Here is an 18,784-nt window from a genome sequence, read left to right as displayed (position 1 = left end):
ATCAAAAGTGATGTTTGAAGGAGAAAATATTGACCAGTACTCAGGGGAGAATTCTGCTGCTCTCCTTTCACATCGGCTATTTGGTTTAATGTCTCATCTAAACACAGCACCTTTGACAATGCAGCACTCCCATTATAGAATATCAGCCTGGGTTATGCCTCAGGAGTCGGACTTGAACACACAACCCTCTGTCTCAGAGGCAACAATGAGTCACATCTGACACCACCCGGATTAATGCCCTGCATGAAAGTTATGTTGACTGACAGCTTGTGTGGAAGAGCTTTAAATGTAGACTCTGTGATAGCAATTAGAAGTGTACGTGTTGGTCTGGGAAGGACACAAGATCAAGTAGTACAAATAGGTTTCCCTCCAGTCCAAATTCAACATGATCGAAAAAGTCAACAGTAGAAGGAGGTGGGACCATACAGGAAAGAGGGAACTGCAGATTAGTTTTAAATATATGGTTGTGGGTATTATTGTCCATTCTTATTTGCTCAAGAATTTCACGATGACCCTTGTTCTCGCACTACTGCTGTCTGTGTGGTGATGAGGTTCCCAAATTTCTATGAGTGAGGAAGATTTTCATTCTTATGTAATGATTTCAATAGAGCCAAGTGGCTTGCTAGGGCATTTCAGAGGTCAGTTAGGAGTCAACCACATTGTTGTGGGTCTGATGTCCTTCTCCAGAGGAGGGATTTATATCTAAATGTAAATCTTTTTAGTGGTACAAGGGCTGCTGAAGAATCCTGAGTGAGAAAACGCTCCAGAGAGTCAGACAGTGGGCCTGGGTTGCCATAACTTAGAAGTTCATCACATGTCCTTCAGCCTCTAACCGCACTGCCCCAGGTGTTGGTCACCTGACAAATCAAATTGGAAAACAAACAGACGTTTCCTCACCTGATTAGGTTAATCTTGACTGTCTGCTTTGTTCCTCATCTCTGATATTTTTACAACTAGTAAACAGCAGTTTCAAAAAAAAAAACATTTTTCCTATGAATCTTATGTTTTATTTCTCTTGGAATCTGCTCCCAACAGTGTCCTTAATCTTTAATTCCTGATGACTCCAGAACAATGCGGAGGGTTAGCAAACCTATTGGGGTCCTTAATTTATATGTAAGGAACCTAAAGCCTGTTTTCTGAGTGTCCAAAAAAAGTAAGGTCAAGGAATTTAGCGGGAGCTGAAACACATTTTCCAAGTAGGTGCAGTCTGTCCCACTTGTAGATCAGGTAGTCACATGTACATCAGGAGGTCATGGACACAGGACATGACATTGTCAGTACAGTAGGAGTTCTCCCCCAGCATGGGCAGACACACAGCATGTAAGAGCTGCTAAGATTGGTGAATAAACTCTTCTGTTTGTTCATCTCTCGTAGTCAGTCTATATGATCCAGTCAAATCTACATTACTGCTTTGTTTCACCCAATTTATGTCCGAGGAACAGACACAAGGAATACACATTTCTCTCCCATGTAGTCCAGCACACAACTATGGGCCTTGTCACAACAAGAATGATGCTCAAGATTAGCTGAACATATTGGGCATGATTTAATGGAAAAACAATCTGTATCCGATTTTGGCCGCATTTAGCAGGGTGGCTGCAGTGCCAAGAAACACCCCACTATTCAACGGCACTTTGGCCTCGGGGGGTTTCTCTCTGCCAGGACTGCACTTAGAGTAATTTCCTGCTGGCTAGTCCAGTAGGAACGGCTTCTCACAGATGGGGGCGCCATTTTGTCTGGCTGCCCCGATATCTCTTCCCCCACCCCCCCAACTTTTGACACCCCCATTTTTCCCCTAACCTTGGGGAGGCTCAGGGAACACTCCCTAACCCCCTCCACCTGATAAGGCCCTCCAGGCCCGATCCCTGGCAGTGCCAAACTGGCACTGATCCTGCCAGCCTGGCAATGCTATCTGAGACACTGGCACCTGGGTAGCACTGCCAGGGTGCCCGGCTGGCAGTTCCAAGGCACCAGAGGGAATGCCAGGGTACCATCCTACCATTTCCCTGACCGCCCAGGGGTCTCCAATGGCCTGGGAGATTACTGTTGCATTTGCAACAATCTTCAGCCAGAAGTGAGGAGTGGAGGGTCCATATTGGTCTCCTTCGGAGGTCCCCAGTATCACAGATGTAAGTCTTTAGCCAATACGATCCACTCCACACGATATCAAGAAATGGCTGAAGGCACTGGATACTGCAAAGGCTATGGGCCCTGACAATATTCGAGCAATAGCACTGAAAACTTGTTCTCCAGAAATTGCTGCAACCCTAGCCAAGCTGTTCCAGTACTACAACAACACTGACATTTACCCGGCAATGTGGAAAATTGCCCAGGTGTGTCCTGTACACAAGAACCAGGGCAAATCCAACCCAGCCGATTAACGCTCCATCAGTCTACTCTCCATCATCAACAAAGTGATGGCTAGAGTCATCAACAGTACTATCAAATCCTGATCAATAAGCAGGTGGTGTTAAAGATGGGTAGAATAGTCTTGGACGTGGGAGGTCAGTATATTATGGTCAGTGGGAAATTGGAGGTGGTGCAGGTGGTATTCGTGGATGTATAAGCGACAAATTGGGATGATGTGGAGTTTGTAAAGAGGATGCTGGGGAAGATACCGGACCTGGACTCGCACAGGTTGGTCATGGGAGGGGCCTTTAACACAGTTATTAACCCAGGCTTAGGCCGTTCAAGCTCGAAAACGGGCAGAGGGCCAGCAATGGCAAAGGGTTCATGGAGCTGATGGGGAGGGGGTTTGATCCATGGAGGTTTGGGCAGCCGAGGACAAAGGAGTTCTCCTTCTACTCACACGGGCATAAAGTGTACTCCTGGATCGATTTCTTTATTTTGAGCAGGGTCTTTCTGGCTGGGGTAGTGGACACGGGGTATTCGGCGATTACAATCTCAGACCATGCTCCACACTGGGTTGACCTGCAGATTAGTAAAGACAGTAATCAGCGCCCGCCCTGGAAGTTGGATGTGGGACTTTTGGCGGATGAAGGTGTGTGTGAGCAGCTGAGGAAATGCATTCAGAGCTACCTGCAGGTCAATGACACACGGGAAACATCGGCAGCGGTGGTTTGGGAAGTACTGAAGGCGGTGATAAGGGGGGAGCTGATCTCGATCCGGGCTCATAGGGAGACGGTTGACAGGCCAGAGACGGACAGACTGGTAAAGGAGATATTACAGATCGATAGGAGGTATGCGGAGACCCCAGAGGCAGGGCTCCCGAGAAAACAGCGGAGGCTGCAGGCAGTTTAGTTTGCTGATCACAGGGAAGGTGGTGGAGCAGCTGAGAAAGGCGACGGGGGTGGGGGGGGGGTGATTTATGAGCATAGGGAGAAGGCCAGCAGAATGCTTGCACAGCAGCTTAGGAAGAGGGAGGCAGCTAGGGAAGGTAAAGGACGATGAGGGGAACCTGGTTGGTGATTCGGTAGGGGTGAATAAGGTGCTTGGAGATTTTTACTGCAGGCTGCAGAGGTGGAACCCCCTATGGGGCCGGAGGGGATGAGATACTTCTTGGAGGGGCTGAAATTCCCAAAGGTGGACGGGGAGCTGGTAGAAGGGCTGCGGGCCCCAATTGGGCTGGAAGAGATAGTGGAGGGTCTGAAGGCCATGCAGGCGGGTAAGGCCCCGGGTCCGGACGGCTACCCAGTGGAGTTTTATAAAAGGCTCTCGGGGATGTTGGGGCCGGTGTTGTTGAGGATGTTCAATGAGGCAAGGGAAAGAGGGGTGCTGCCCCCGACGTTGTCACAGGCAATGATTTTGCTGATTCTTAAGCGGGACAAGAACCCGGAGCTGTGTGGGTCCTACAGGCCAATCCCCCTGCTGAATGTGGATGCCAAGTTGCTGGCCAAAATCCTGTCCTGCAGGATGGAGGACTGAGCTCCGGATGTTATTGGGGAGGACCAGACGAGGTTTGTTAAGAGTAGGCAGTTAGTGGCTGATGTGACCATCAATTCACTAGAGACACGATTGGAAGTAAACTGTGGTTTTAATAGTCTTACAACTGAGCCTGCCTGCGACCAGAGGAACTGAGAGCAGGCTTACGGTTGCAGCACTTTATACTTCCGGTAGTGGGAGGGGCCATGGGTGGAGCCCTGTACAAGCTCCTCATCTCCCCCTATGGGCTGAGCCGCGCAACGGCTCACATACAGAGCCCACAAGGACATAATATAATGCAATGCAATAGTGTGAATTACCATACAGTATAATTCACCACATTCACCCCCTGTAAAAAAATCAAGTCCGGCGGGGGTGACGGGTCTACAAGTTGAGTCGGTGGCTGAGTCGTCCTTTGAGATCGGCGGAGCACTGGAGTTGCAGCCTCTTCGAGTGGCTGGTGGTGACGATCGGTGTGTGTATGGGGGCGGACTCCGGGGGTGTTTCGGTCCGAGCTTCATACCTGACCGGTGCGACGGGCGGTGGGGGGGGGGCAGGAAACCTACAGGCGCGGGGTGCCGAGCGTGGGCAGGGAACCTATAGGCGCGGGGGCACAGGGCGTGGGGGGTTGGGTGGGGTGTAGTGTGAGGGGTACCTCGGCGGTGGTGGGGTGGTGATGGATCCTGCAGGCGCCAGGTCCCGGAGGGAAACGGTGTCCTGACGGCCGTCGGGGTATTCAATGAAGGCGAATTGGGGGTTCGAGTGAAGCAGTAGCACTCTCTCCACTAGCGGGTCTGTTTTGTGTGTGCGGACACAATTTTGCCCCTTTGCGAATTGACAAACATGAAGGCAACCGATCTTTGGTCGATGATGAGGGTAAACCTCCTACCTGCGAGGTAGTGCCTCCAGTGCCGTACGGCTTCCACAATAGTTTGAGCTTCCTTTTCGACTGAGGAGTTTCAAAGTTCCGAAGCGGAGAGGGTTCGGGAGAAGAAGGCGACTGGTCTCCCTGCCTGATTCAGAGTGGCGGCGAGAGCGACCTCGGAGGCGACGCTCTCCACTTGAAAGGGGACGGATTCATCCACCCCCGCATGGCGGCTTTGGCGATGTCCTCCTTGATGCAGTTGAAGGCCTGGCGGGTCTCAGCTGACAGAGGAAAGAGTGTGGTCTTAAATAGTGGGCGGGCTTTGTCCGCATACTGGGGGACCCAATGGGCATAATAGGAGAAAAATCCCAGGCACCTTTTGAGGGCCCTGGGACAGTGAGGGAGAGGGAATTGTAAGAGGGGGTGCATACAGTCTGGGTCGGGGCCCAGGACTCCGTTTTCCATGACATAGCCAAGGATGGCTAGTCTGGTAGTGCGGAAAACGCATTTCTCCGTATTATAGGCGAGGTTGAATTTCTGGGCGGTTTGGAGAAATCGGTGGAGGTTGGCGTCGTGGTCCTGCTGATCATGGCTGCAGATGGTCACATTGTCCAAGTATGGAAATGTGGCCCGCAGCCCATACTGGTCCACCATTCGGTCCATTGTTCGTTGGAACACTGAGACCCCATTCGTGATGCCAAAGGGACCCGGAGGAAATGGACGTGGCGGCCATCTGCCTCGAACGCCGTATAATCCTCCGGGCGAATTGGGAGCTGGTGATCAGCTGACTTCAGATCCACCGTGGAGAATATGCAGTACTGGGCGATCTGATTAACCATGTCTGCAATTCTGGGGAGGGGGTACGCATCGAGGTGCGTGAACTGGTTAATGGTTTGGCTATAATCAAACACCATTCGGAACTTTTCCCCGGTCTTGACGACCACCACTTGAGCTCTCCAGGGGCTGTTACTGACCTCTATGATTCCCTCGTGTAAGAATCGCTGGACTTCGGCTCTAATAAATACCCTGTCCTGCAGGCTATACCGCCTGCTGCGAGTGGCTATAGGTTTGCAGTTTGAGGTGAGGTTAGCGCAGAGTGGAGGGGGGTCGATTTTTAGTGTCGCTAGACTGCAGATAGTGAGTGGAGGTAGGGGTCCCCCGAAGCTGAGTGTGAGGCTCTTGAGGTTACATTGGAAATCAAGTCCAAGTAAGAGTGGGGCGCAGAGTTCGGGGAGTACGTACAGCTGGAAATTAGAGTAGCTGGCACCCTGAATCGTTAGGGTCGCGACGGTGCGCCCTTGTATGTGGACTGAGTGTGAGCCCGAGGCGAGGGAGATAGTTTGCCGTGCAGGGAAGATAGGGAGCGAACAGCGTCTTACCAGGTCAGGATGTATGAAGGTATCGGTGCTCCCGGAGTCGAAGAGGCACGGTGTCCTCTACCCGTTGATTTTAACGGACATCGAGCTCTGGAGGTGCTTCGGATGTGACTGGTCCAACGTGACCGCGCTGAGTTGCGGGTAGTTGCCGGCTCGATCAGCTGTGCTGGAGTGGCCCCGTGATGACTGTCCGCTGAGGTCGTAGTCGTCGAGGTTTGGTTCGGTTGATGGCCAAGATGGCGACCCCCGTTGATCGCATGTGGCGGGTGCTGAAGAAGATGGCGTCCCCCATGACTCGCACGTGGCCGGTCGCGTGAAGGAGGGTTGCCAAGATGGCGGCCCCCATGAGCCGCACATGTCGGGTGGGGGCGGAGTCGGCAGACACACTGCAGCATTACGGGGCCTGCGGGCCTGTGAGTTTGGGAGGCGGGTGCTCTGGACTGCTGGGGAGTTTGGAGTTTTCGATCTGGCCAGACATACTCGGGCATAGTGTCCTTTGCGACCGCAGCTGCTGCAGGTCACGTTGCGGGCCAGGCAGTGCTGCCGTGGGTGTTGGGGCTGCCCACAAAAATGGCACGCTGGCGCTCCATAGTGGGTGGGTGGCCGCGCGGCGCACGCCTGGGGCAGTTGCTGGTCGGGGGCCCACGATGGGGTCGCTTGGTCTGCGGGGAATAAGTTCAAACTACGGAACGCGACCTCCATAGTCGTGGCTAACTCTACAGTGTCCTCCAAGTTCTGGGCCCCTTTTTCAAGCAATCACTGGCGCACATAGTTGGACCTGAGCCCTGCAACGTATACATCACGTACAGCGAGTTCCATATGCTGGGAGGCTGTTACAGCCTGAAAATTGCAGTCCCAAGCACGGGCTTTTAAATCGCGCAGAAAGTCTTCCAGCGACTCCGCGGGGCGCTGGCGGCGGGTCGTGAAAATGTGCCACGCGTAGACCTCATTAATCGGCCGCACGTATAGTCGGTCGAGCATAGCTAGAGCCTCAGTATATGAGGTGGTACAATTGAGTTGTGTAGAGATACGATGGCTCACCCGTGCGTGCAGTAGGCTGAGTTTCTGCTCCTCTGTAGTCTCGGATATGCTTGATTCAGCCAGATAGGCCTTGAAACATCGAAGCCAGTGTAGGAAGATTTCCTTCGCCTCTGCAGCCTGCGGGTCGAGTTCTAGTCGGTCAGGTTTGAGGGCTGATTCCATAGTAGTTTTCTTCAAGTTGTTTTAAGACTATTAAATTGATGTGACCATCAATTCACTAGAGGCACGATTGGAAGTAAACTGTGGTTTTAATAGTCTTACAACTGAGCCTGCCTGTGACCAGAGGAACTGAGAGAAGGCTTACGGCTGCAGCACTTTATACTTCCGGTAGTGGGAGGGGCCATGGGCGGAGCCAAGGGTGGAGCCCTGTACAAGCTCCTCATCTCCCCCTATGGGCAGAGCCGCGCAACGGCTCATGTACAGAGCCCACAAGGACATAATATAATGCAATGCAATACAGTGTGAATTACAATACAGTATAATTCACCACAGTGGCCAATGTAAGAAGGCTGTTAAATGTGATCATGATGCCCCCGGAAGGTAGGGAGGTTGAGGTAGTGGTTGCAATGGATGCAGAAAAGTCTTTTGATCGGGTAGAATGGTACTGGAACGGTTTGGATTTGGGTGGGGCTTTATCGACTGGGTCAGGTTACTGTATCAGGATCCTGTGGCAAGTGTGCGGGCGAAGAGGACAACTTCGGACTATTTTAGACTACACCGGGGGACGAGACAGGGATGCCCCCTCTCCCCACTGTTGTTTGCACTGGCTATAGAGCCGTTGGCAATTGCTCTGAGAGCTTCAAGGGGCTGGAGAGGACTGGTCTGGGGGGTTTGGAGCATAGGGTTTTGCTCTATGCGGATAGAACATAGAACAGTACAGAACAGGCCCTTCGGCCCTCAATGTTGTGCCGAGCCATGATCACCCTACTCAAACCCACGTATCCACCCTATACCCGTAATCCAACAACCCCCCCCTTAACCTTACATTTATTAGGACACTACGGGCAATTTAGCATGGCCAATCCACCTAACCCGCACATCTTTGGACTGTGGGAGGAAACTGGAGCACCCGGAGGAAACCCACGCACACAGGGGGAGGACGTGCAGACTCCACACAGACAGTGACCCAGCCGGGAATCGAACCTGGGACCCTGGAGCTGTGAAGCATTTATGCTAACCACCATGCTACCCTGCTGCCCCCGGATGACGGATGATCTGCTTCTGTACGTTTCGGACCCAATAGAGGGGATGGAGGAAATAATTTTAGGGGAATTTGGCCGGTTTTCAGGGTATAAGCTAAACATGGATAAGAGTGAGATGTTTGTGGTTCAGGCGAGGGGACAGGAGGGGCGACTGGGGGAGCTGCTGTTTAGGTAAGTAGGCGGTAGTTTTAGGTACCTGGGAATCCAAGTGGAGCGGGAATGGGACCGGCTGCATAAATTGAATCTGGCCCGGCTAGTGGACCAAATGAAGGACGATTTCCGGAGATGGGACGCGCTCCTGTTGTCTCTGGCCATGAAGTGAAAACGACGGTCCTCCCGAGGTTCCTATTTATATTTCAATGTTTCCCCATTTTTATTCCGCGGTCCTTTTTTAAGCGGGTCAACAGGGTGATCACGGGCTTCGTCTGGGCGGACAAGACCCCGCGAGTAAGGAAGGTAATGCTTGCGCGGAGCCGGGGAGAGGGCGGCTGGCAGTGCCACATTTTAGCAACCATTACTGGGCGGCTAATGTAGCCATGATCAGGAAGTGGGTGGTGGGGGAGGGGTCGGCATCGGTGCGTATGGAGGCGGCTTCTTGGAAGGGCACCAGTCTGGGGGCGTTGCCACTCCCGCCGGCGTGGTACTCCACCAGCCCCATGAGAGTTTGGGGCCAGTGGAGGCGGCATGTGGGAGCATCGGTCTGAGCCTCAATTTGTGATAACCACCGGTTTGCCCTAGGGAGTATGGATGGGGGGGTTCCGGTTATGGCGGAGAGCGGGGATTGAGAGGATGGGGGATATGTTTATAGAGGGGAGCTTTCCGAGTATGAGGGCGCTGGAGGAAAAGTTTGGGTTGGCGAGGGGAAATGAATTTAGATATCTGCAGGTGCGGGACTTCCTTCGTAAACAGGTGGCGACCTTCCCACTCCTACCGCTGAGGGGGATTCAGGACAGGGTAGTTTCCAGAGGGTGGGTAGGGGAGGGGAGCGTCTCGGACATCTATAAGGAGCTTATGGGGTCGGAGGAGATGCAGACCGAGGAGCTGAAGCGTAACTGGGAGGAGGAGCTGGGAGGTGAGATAAAGGATGGTTTATGGGCAGACGCGTTGAGTAGAGCCAACGCGTCAGCAACATGTGCCAGGCTCAGCCTGATACAATTTAAGGTTGTGCACCGAGCTCACATGACAGTGGCCCGGATGAGTAGATTCTTTGGGGTGGAAGACAATGTGTACAAAATGCGCGGGAGGACCAGCGAGCCATGTCCACATGTTTTGGACATGTCCAAAGCTTCGGGGATTTTGGCAGGGGTTTGCGGACGTCATGTCCAAGGTTTTAAAAACAAGGGTGGCGCTGGGTCCAGAGGTGGTGATTTTTGGGATGTCGGAAGATCCAGGAATCCAGGAGCAGAGAGAGGCAGATGTTTTGGCCTTTGCTACCCTGGTAGCCCGGAGACGGATACTATTGGCACGGAGGGACTCAAAGCCCCTGAAGTCGGAGACCTGGCAATCGGACATGGCAACTTTCTGTTTGGAGGAAATCAAGTTAGTCTTGAGAGGGTCACTGTTAGGGTTCGCCTGGAGGTGCCAACTGTTCGTCGACTTCTTTGCGGAAACTTAATCGTCAACAGAAGTGGGGGGGGGGGGGGGGTGGAGTAGTTTAGGTTAGAGTCGGGGAGTAATAAGGGTGGGACCTGTACGAAAGGTTAACTTTTTTTGCACTATGTTTATGGTTCCATGTATATTGTTTATTTTGTTTGTTGTTTCTATACCAAAAATACCTCAATAAAACGCTTATGAAAAGAAAACAGTACTATCAAGCGGCACTTACTCAGCAATAACCTGCTCATGGACGCTCAATTTGGGTTCCACCAGGGTGACTCAGCTCCTGACCTCATTACAGCCTTGGTTCAAACATGGTCAAAAGAGCTGAATGTCTTGGTTCAAACATGGTCAAAAGAGCTGAATGCCAGACATAGGTGAGGTGAGAGTGACTGCCCTTGACAGCAAGGCAGCATTTGACCGAATATGGCATCAAGGGGCCCTAGCAAAACTGGAGTCAATGGGAATCAGAGAGGAAAACTCTCTGCTGGTTGGAGTCATACCTGGCACAAAGGAAGATGGCTGAGGTGGTTGGAGGTCAAACATCTCAGCTCCAGGACATTACTGCAGCAGTTCCTCAGCAAAATGTCCTCGGCCCAACCACTTTAAGCTGCTTTATCAATGACCTCTCTTCCATCATAAGGTCATAAGTGTGGATGTTTGCACAATGTTCAGCACCATTCACGACTTCTCAGATAATGAAGCAGTCCATATCCAAATGCAGCAAGACTTGGACAATATCCAGGCTTGGGCTGACAAGTGGCAAGGTACATTCGCACCACACAAATGCCAGGCAATGATCACCTCCCACAAGAGAGGATCTTACCATCGCCCCTTGATATTCAATGGCATTATCATCGCCGAATCCCCTACAATCAACTTCTTGAGGGTCACCATTGATAAGAAACTGAACTGGACTAGACATATTAATACTGTTGCTACCAGGGCAGGTCAATGGCAAGTAACTCACCTCCCGACCCCCCCCCCCCCCCCTCCCAAAAGCCTGTCCACCATCTACAAGGCACAAGTCAGGAGTGTAATGGAATATTCTCCACTTGCCTGGATGAGTGCAGCTGCAACAACACTCAAGACGCCGGACACCATCCAGGACAAAGCAGCCCGCTTGATTTCTACACCTTCCACAAACATTCAATCCCTTCACCATTGGCGAACAGTGGAAGCCATGTGTACCATCTACAAGATGCACTGTAGTAACTCGCCAATGTTCCATAGACAGCACCTTCCAAACCCATGACTACTATCTAGAAGGACAAGAGCGTCTCGAGTGTTGTTGCAGCTGCACTTATCCAGGCAAGTAGAGAATATTCCAAGGACAAGAGCAGCAGATACCTGGGAACCCCACAACCTGGAGGTTCCCCGCCAAGTCACTCAGCACCCTGACTTGGAAATATATCACCATTCCTTCACTGTCGCTGGGGCAAAACCCTGGAACTCCATCCCTAACAGCACTGTGGGTGCACCTACACCTCAGGGGCTGCAGCGATTCAAGAAGGCAACACACTACCACCTTCTGAATGGCAACCAAGGATGGGCAATAAACACTGACCGAACCAACAAGGCCCACATCCCGTAAATACATTTTTTAAAAAAAATCTAATTTCCAGCGCATCGCCAAATGTGAGATGCAAGTTGAAAAGCCCATCAAACCATAAAGCTGTGTTTATGGTAACCTACGTTCTTAAACGCCAGAACGAGGAAGTTATTGGTTCTTTCAGAAACTGTCAGATTTTGTTGATGTGATTTACTATTTTCTTGCACACGAAGGAAAAATGACTTCTCTCTTGCCCTTTAATTTCTCTGTCCTCAAGGAAACAATTTGTTACACGTCACATACAGCAACTTTTAAAGTGTTGTTGTTGGACTTTGTACAAGTGGCCAGAGAAGAACTTGCATTGATAAGGCCCCTTTCCCATCTTCACACTTGCCCGAAGCTCGTCAGAGCATTGTTGCTATGTAAGCCAGTACGGCAGTCAATTTCTCCCAGCAAGATCCCACAAATGTCAATGAAATAAATGTCCAGTTAATCTGCTTTAAGGGATATTGTTCTGGATAAATATTATCCAAGACACTAGAGAACTCTCCTGCTCCTGTTTGAATAGGATGGCAAACATTTAATTAAGTTTTGTAAATAACCTTTATTGTCACAAGTTGGGTTACATTAACACTGCAATGAAATTACTGTGAAAAGCCCCAAGTCACCACATTCCGGCGCCTGTTCAGGTACACAGAGGGAGAATTTAGAATGTCCAATTCACCCAACAGCACGTCTTTCGGAACTTGTGGGAGGAAACCGGAGCGCCCGGAGGAGGCTCACGCAGACACGGGGAGAAGGTGCAGACTCTGCACAGACAGTGACCCGAGCCGGGAATCGAATCTCGGACCCTGGTGCTGTGAAGCAACAGTGCTAACCACCGTGCCGCCCATCTGAATAAGAACACAGCCTTTGTTTAACCTCTCATCCAAATGGTAACACCTCTGACAGTGCAGCACTCCCTCAGCACTGCTCATCTAACAGCATGGATTAAGTGGCTCAAACTTCTGACTTAAATGCTAAATTAGTACCTGATATCTAATGGATTATGAATATAAACACAATTTGTCTTTAGAAATTCAAATAATAGCTAACATCTCTAACTTGTCAGGATTTATTTTCTGGAACTAATTATTTTACCAAGTGTGCCTCCCAGAAATCACTTAGGGAAGGATTTAAATTATACTTATAGATTAATCAAAGCTATGAAAATATCGAGTACCCTGCATTCTGCTACATGAATTTGAATGTGAGCAGTGAACTTCATTCTGTACCTGTTGTGGCCCATGTTAGGTCATTTTGGATCACCTGGATAAAAATAAAACCTATAAATGGCCCAGTTTGGTTTGACTTTCAATTATAATGATTCATTCAAGTATTGGTCGAGTGATATTTTACATGTACGCAAACCCATTTCTCGATCAAACTGTCTGGCCCAATAAAACACATGGGCAGCCCTTTTACCAGCTGCACCTTGTATTTCCTGAAATTGCGAATGAGCTGTCTCCTGTCATTTAAACAATATCAACAGAGATGGCTGGAAAATGGGTGCTTGTTCTATTTTCAAAACAAACCTAGTTAGAAACAACAGATCCTGTCATCGTAGCACAGAAGACCAAGGCTAATTACTCATCCAATTCCCCCAATATCGTATTTGAAGCTGGAGGATCTATTTTCTTCAGTCAATGTTGGGTGAGTTGATCAATTTCTGGCCACACATACTCTTTATCTTTGTGAATATCTCCCCACCATCCACTTTCCACTCTGCACTACCACAAAAACAAACTTGCAATTATTTAGCATCTTTAACAATTAAAACATCCCAAGGATCTTCACAGGAGCATTATAAAGCAAAATTCACACCGAGCCACACAAGGCTGAATTAGGGCATATGGTCAAAAGCTTGGTCAAATAGATAGGTTTTAAGGGCAGAGTTAGGTGGAGAGGTTTGGGGAGGGACTTTCAGACTTCGGGCCCAGGCACTGGCACCAATGTTGGAGCAATTAAAATTTGAAAGCTATTACTGAGTCTGTTTACACTAGGCTAGACAAAGTTGCAACACATCCTCATGAAAGAGCTGCTCTGACATTGCCATTGTAGCATTCCGTACCTAGGAACCACCTTCAGCAGCAAAAGAATAGACTCGCTCATCCCTGTAAAAAGAGTTTTGTTTGACCATCAGCACCAGGAAGAGAAATGTCCTGGTCAGAAATGTTGCCATACCGCCACCTATCAGCATTAACAATGTGACATTAGAGGTCATTAATAGCTTCACATCTCGAGGCTCTACCAGCACCAACAATCTGCCACGTGCTGCAGAAATCAATACACATGTGAATGTGGAACAACAGCAAACTGACTGAGAACACCATACTGCGAGTCTACCAAGCCTGCATCCTCAATGCACTCCTCTGCAGCTGTGAGAGTTGGCGAGCATATGCTCTTCAGCAGAGAACAAAGAACAATACAGCACAGGAACTGGCCCTTCGGCCCTCCAAGCCTGTACCAGTCAAGATACCAATCTTGGCCAAAACCCTCAGCACTTAATTGTGCCGTATCCCTCTATACCCATCCTATCTATATATTTGTCAAGATGCCTTTTGAACGCAGTTAATCTATCTGCTTCCACAACCTCCCCTGGCAACACATTCCAGGCACTCACCACCCTCTGCATAAAAAACCTGCCTCGCACATCTCCTCTAAACTTTGTCCCCTGGTGACTGACCCCTCCACCTCAGGAAAGAGTGCCTGCCCATCCAGGCAACATCCTGGTAAACCACCTCTGCACCCTCTCCAAAGCCTCCACATCCTTCTGGTAGTGTGGCGACAAGAATTGTGCGCAATATTCCAAGTGCGGTCTTACCAAGGTTCAAAAGAACTGTAGCATGACTTGCCAGTTTTTATACTCAATGTCCCGTCCAATGAAGGCAAGCATTCCGTTTGCTTTCACGACTACCTTGTCTACTTGTGTTGCCACGTTGAAAGACCTGTGGACCTGCACACCCAAATCTCTCTGACTTTCGATATTCCTAAAGTGTTTTGCCATTTACGGTATATTTGCTCTCTATGTTAGACCTACCAAAATGAATTACCTCACAATTGTCCGGATTAAACTCCATTTGCCATTTATCTGCCTAAGTCTCCAACCTATCTACGTCCTGCTGTAAAGCCAGTAAATAACATGGAAATGTTTCATACCACACTAAAGTTCATCAAGTATAAGCAGACTCTCACTGCTCTGCAACACGTTGACAACACAAAAGATGGTTGTACTTAAACCAGAAATTTAAACCAGAAATTTAAACAAGAGGAAAGTTACTGGGTGGCACTATAACACTTTGTATCTCTAGTTTGGTGGGGAGGGTGAAAGCTGGTCTGCCAAGGTGGGATGGTCTCCCTCTGTCACTGGCGGAAGACTGAACAGTTTCCACCTTTGCTGTCTCAAACATATCCTGAGCATCTCTTGGCAAGATAAGGTAATCAATTCAGAGGTCATAAGTTCATAAAATATAGGAGCAGGAATAGGCCATTCGGCCCATCGAGTCTGCTCCACCATTCTATCATGGCTGATATGTTCCTCATCTGCTACCTACAATCTTACAGGCCAAGAACTGGATTGCAAAATCAGCCAGAGCATCTTTTCCCTAGAACACATGACCTAGGAGCAGGAATAGGCAATTTAGCCTCCCCAGCCTAATACCCTTAATGTGATCATGGCTGATCCCATCCTGGCCTCAACTCCACATTGATCCCATCCTGGCCTGTTCGCCATAACCTTTAAACCCATTACCAAAACAAATATGGAAGGCTTCACGAATTTGTGTGTCATCCTTGCGCATGGGTCATGCTAATCTTTTCTGTAACGTTCCAATTTTATTATATATGCTGCTGAAGGTCCTGAAGCTTGCCTCCCAGCAGCATACACAGATGGCCAGTGATATTACCAGGTCGCAACCCGCTAGATGTCCATACCTCCACTACTAGCAAGATATCAAGCTGGGAGCGGGGTCTCCCTCCAGGTCGGGCACCTGGGGTTATCGCCAAAGACACCTGTGGAAAATGCGCCAATGGTCATGGCCTCTGGAAGCTGACTGGTGCAACATTGGAAGAGGCGAGGAGAAAGAAAAATCTCAGAAGGCCCCGAGAAAACAGAGACTACTGAACCATGCATCTTCTCAGCCCACTGGCTTCCTCTGCAACACATGCGGCAGAGATTGCCATGCCAAAGTTGGGCTCCTGAGCCACACCAGACAATGGTTAACACAAAGCCGGCCACCACGGCACAAACTGCCATCTCTCGAAACAAAAGGGGGCCAAGAAGAATCTCTATTAGGCAGTGCATCCCAAATGTTGTGTTTTGGAAGAGTACAGAATATAATTGGAGGTGTGAAAACACATTAAAATCAATGTGGAAAATGAGTTCTCAATAATAACATGACAGAATATCTTAACCTAAGGCATTAAGAACTTTGATACACTTGTTCTGTCAATCTTGCAGGTCCAAACTAAAGGAAAGTAAAGACGCCATAGTCCCAGATGACCATAGGCTGCTTTCCCCTTTTGGGGGAGGGGGGGGGGGGAGAGGAAGAGAAGAGCTGACTGTCCCAGATGACCATAGGCTGCTTTCCCCTTTGGGGGGGGGGGGGGGGGGGGGGGGGAGAAGAGCTGACTGGTGGTGATTTAACCTGAAGATCACTGCAGACAAGGGGCAAGGATGAGAAGGCGGGCCTTCATGAATAACTTCAGCCGGTATGGGAATTGAACCCGCGCTGATGGTCTCACTCAGCATCACAAACCAGCTGTCTAGCCAATTGAGCTAAACCACAGAATCACAGAACCACAAAAGGCTCTTCGGCCCATCGAGTCAGCACTGCCGCATGGAAGGCACCTGATCTGCCAATCCTAATCCCATTTGCTCGCACTTGGTCCATAGTCTTGAATGTTAAGACGTGCCAAGTGCTCATCCAGGTACTTTTTAAAAGGATGTGAGGCAACCCACCTCTACCACCTTCCCAGGCAGTGCGTTCCAGACCGTTACCAGCCTCTGGTAAAAAGGCTTCCTCAAATCCTCCCTGAACCTCCTGCCCCTCACCTTGAACTTGTGTCCCATCGTAACCGACCCTTCAACTAAGGGGAACAGCTGTTCCCTGTCCACCCTGTTCATGTCCCTCATAACCTTGTACACCTCGATCAGGTCACCAATCAGCCTTCTCTGCAGCAGTGAAAACAACCCAAGCCTATCCAACCTCTCTTCATAACTAAAATGTTCCATCCCAGGCAACATCCTGGTGAAATGCCTCTGGGTATGATCTCCCTCTGACAAAGCCATGCTGACTATTCCTGACAAACCTTGCCTCTCCAAGGGGAGATAGATTCTCTCCTTCAGAATTTTCTCCATTAGATTCTCTACCACTGACATGAGACTCACTGGCCTGTAGTTCCCTGGCTTATCCTACAACCTTTCTTAAAAAGTGGGACCACGTTCACAGTTCTCCAGTCCTCTAGCACCTCTCCCGTGGCCAGAGAATAATGAAACATTTGGATCAGGGCCCCTGTAATCTCCTCTCTCACCTCCCACAGCATACTGGGTCACAATTTGTTCAGACCTGGAGATTACTCCACTTTTAAGCCTGCCAGCACCTCCAATACCTTGTCCCTCCCGAAGACAACTTGCTCAATAACCTCACAGTCTCTCTCTCCAAGTTCCATATCTGCCTCCTCATTCTCTTGGGTAAAGACAGATGTGAAATATTCATTTAACACCCTACCAATGTCCTCTGGCTCCACCCACAGATTCCCCCCTTGGTCCATAATGGGCCCTACTTTTTCCCTAGTTATCCTCTTCCCATTGATATACTTATAGAATATCCTGGGATTATCAGTTAGAGATTTCTCATATCCCTTCTTTGCTCTCCTAATTGCTTTCTTAAGCTCCATCCTGCACTTTGTATTCCACGAATGCCTCTGTTGATTCGGTCCCCTTGTATTTATTAAAGTACTTTTTAAAAGTATTTATTAAAAGTTTGTTTTCCCTTCTCATTGTATCCTGAGTATCTCTGGTTATCCATGGCTCTCTGGGCTTGTTACGCCTTCCAATTACCTGAGAGGGAACATGTTGGGCCTGTATCATCCCCATTTTCTCTTTGAACCCCCCCCCCCCCCCCCCCCCCCCCCCCAAGCTCTTCGCAGATCTCCCCACTAAATAGGGAAACCCTTCATGGAACCCCCACAGTGCAGGAGGCCGTTTGGCCCATTGAATGTGCACCAACCTTCTGAAAGGACACCCTACCTAGGGTCAGGCTCCTACACCATCCCTGTAGGCCAGTAACGCCAGCTAACTTTTTGGACACTAAGGGGCAACAAATCATGGCCACTCCACCTCACCTGCACATTTTTGGACTGTGGGAGGAAGCCGGAGCACCCGGATGAAAACCGCGCAGACATGGGGAGAAAGTGCGAACTCCAAACAGATAGTCACCCAAGCCCGGAATTGAACCCGGTTCCCTGGCGCTGTGAGGCAGCAGTGCTATCCACTGTACCACCGTGCCCCCCCCCCCCCATAAGGTGATATGTAGTCATAGATGAACCTTCACTCACAGCCCTTTCCATTTGCTTTGGGGTATTTTGCTGATTTTCAAACTGCTGTCATATTGCTATCAAGAACAGTTGATGCAGAGAATGTTACGATCTGTGCTTAAAGGGTTGACACAATGTCAGGATTCCAATAGGTGTAGGAAAATCTAACTGTGTTAGCTGGATTAGTCTTCACAAATGGAGATGGTTTAATTGCTCTCATGTAAGTTCGTTACTCCCCTTTCAACTCTATTTTTACTCCCATTGAGGGGTATTTACATCTTCGTTACATTGAGTTTACCCATTCTCCTCAGCTTTATAGGACGTGCCACTGGAGGTAATGAGGTAATGCCAATGAAGGTAAATGGGTGGGTTTTCACCAGGGTCAGTCTGGCAGACTCCTTAAGTGCCAGGATCAAGAGGGCGGCTGGGGGAGGGGCGCATGGTAGCATGGTGGTGGGTGCTGGGCCCTCCATAGGGCACATGTTGCCTGACCAGGAGAGAGACTCCTACCTCAGCTCCCAAAAAGACTGCTTTGTTGGTCAAAAGTCTCAGCAGCAGTAGCTGGGTGGGCAACAGATACAGCGTGTCCGCCATGCCACCCAATTTTACATCCCACCTCCCCGCACACTTCAAGATAGGTCAACAAAATTCCAATATCACTGGGTCAGATTTCTTAGTCATTATCATGCTGCTG

At 49.7% G+C, this 18,784-nt stretch overlaps 1 protein-coding gene and 1 non-coding gene across 2 annotated transcripts in view; both read right to left on the bottom strand.

Moving 5' to 3' along the window:
• Positions 1–18,784, bottom strand: part of kiaa1549la (KIAA1549-like a) — a 335,236-nt gene that overhangs the window by 300,140 nt on the left and 16,312 nt on the right. The window lies entirely within an intron of this gene.
• Positions 15,309–15,413, bottom strand: LOC119972063. Its single transcript, XR_005461992.1, has one exon. It is a non-coding gene; the product is annotated as a U6 spliceosomal RNA (small nuclear RNA).

This window comes from Scyliorhinus canicula, chromosome 9, assembly GCF_902713615.1.
Source record: "Scyliorhinus canicula chromosome 9, sScyCan1.1, whole genome shotgun sequence".
NCBI lineage: Eukaryota > Metazoa > Chordata > Chondrichthyes > Carcharhiniformes > Scyliorhinidae > Scyliorhinus > Scyliorhinus canicula.
This window is presented reverse-complemented; position numbering and strand designations above follow the sequence as displayed.